This window comes from Myotis daubentonii, chromosome Y (genome assembly GCF_963259705.1).
Source record: "Myotis daubentonii chromosome Y, mMyoDau2.1, whole genome shotgun sequence".
Lineage (NCBI taxonomy): Eukaryota > Metazoa > Chordata > Mammalia > Chiroptera > Vespertilionidae > Myotis > Myotis daubentonii.
In genome coordinates this window covers 535,009-537,028 of record NC_081862.1, presented here as the reverse complement: position 1 = coordinate 537,028, position 2,020 = coordinate 535,009, and positions in this window count along the sequence as shown.

Genomic DNA, 2,020 nt, shown 5'->3' with positions numbered 1-2,020 from the left:
CCCATAGGTCCTGTGGGATCTAACTTGCCACACAGCTGTGAGCGCATGCACACACGCACGCACACACGCGCACACACACACACACACACACACACACACACACACACCACGTCCACACACTCCTCTTTTGTTCCATATCATTTACTCATGCTCTCTCCCTGCCACCTTCTTCCTGTCTCTGTAGTTGGGTCTGGAGTGTTATTGACCTATTTGTGGATGGAGTCTCCTCTCTGGATGTCTGTGGCTCACTCTCTACTACATTATCCAAACAGGACAAAATTCAACTTGACAAGACATGACAAAAAGGGAAGAAAACACAAATGTACTCACTGATAACTCAAACTTAAGTTACCATCGGATAAAAGAGAATTAGGGGAGAGAAAAGAGAGCACAAATGATATCAAAGAGATATAAAAATGGTATGAAAGAAAAGAAAAAGGAATATATATATATATATATATATATATATATATATATATATATATATATATATATATATATATATAGAGAGAGAGAGAGAGAGAGAGAGAGAGAGAGAGAGAGAAAGAAAGAAAGAAAGAAAGAAAGAAAGAAAGAAAGAAAGAAAGAAAGAAAGAAAGAAAGAAAGAAAACACCAGAGAACAAAGTGATAAACCAAAACAAACAAACACCAAATATCCAGTAAAGGGGTGGGGACAGAATTTGTATAGGCCAAGCTTATATACAAAAAGTAAGGTTAAGGAATTGGATGACTATGGGGAGGACCTCAGTTCAGTATATAGGAAGAAGAAAGAGGGTGAGTGGATAAGAAGAAAGAGAAAGAAAAGGAAAAATAATAATAAATTTTAAAAATTAATTAAAACAATATAGGATAAAATAAAGAAAAGAAAATGATGAAAAAAATAATGCAAAAAGAAATAGAAAATAAAAAAATAAAAAGAAAGAAGAAAATGAGATAACCAAATAATAATAATATAAAATTAAACAGTGAAGTGTCATTTCATTCCACCGAGTTTTAATTCCCCATGAGGGCTGGTTTAAGATCCCATTCTTCTGTACTGTCTGCCACTTCTGTTTTCTGTTGCTGGGACTGAAGGCCTCCCTGATCTCTCAGGGACTATTCAGATTTTTTTGTATCATTTGTACTACTCAGGGTGTACTCTGGGTGTGGCTGTCTCAAGTTGCCTGGAGAATGCAGGGAGGGACTATCACTTCAGGATAAAATGGCTCCCTAGGTCCAGCAGGTCAGGTATGACTCAGTGCCAGACTTGTGGACACCTCTCCCCAACCCTATCCTCTCCCCAGACTCTACAAGTTTGTACCTCCAACTGCATCTCAGTCACAGGTGAGTGTTTGTATTTGAAAGGTCCTATGAACTAGGTTTAGCAAATAAAAGCAAAGACCAAAAAGAGGGCAGAAAGAGCTGCACCACTGTGAATTCCTTTCTCTCCAGCACAGCATGGCTTGGGCAGCCATACAGCTTGCCCCTTCTGGGCTCAGTCTCTCATGGCTGTGGACTTAGATCTAGAATATCCTGCTGCCTTCAGTCGTATGGACCTCCTTTCCACAGTCAGAAGCTATGCCCATCCCAAAAAAACTGTGCAGCTTCATTCTGACCCACTGGGCTCAGAGGTCTTGTAGTTCTCTCCCGTCCAGATCCCTGATTTTACCATTCCTAGGCATCCTCTGCCCTTCTCACCTGAGAATTGTCTCACTAGCTGTGTCTACTTGCCAATTCAGGGTGGATCTTATTCAATTTAGTTGCTCCAGGACAAGGCTTGAGACACATCCACCATTCTGCCACCATTTTTGTGTGGTGGTAAATTTTGTTTTGTTCTTTTTCTTCCTCTTATTACTTTCATTAAGTTCACAGTAGTTGAAATTCTAAGTCCTCTCACTAAACAAATGTCTGGATTTCTATGAAAGTACCCCAGACCTACAAAATCCCATATTCAACTCATTGATGTTTGCAAATCTACCATTAAGTCATTTATTATTTTGAGTTAAGGTCACATGGCTCCTTGGAACAAAATGTTCAGAG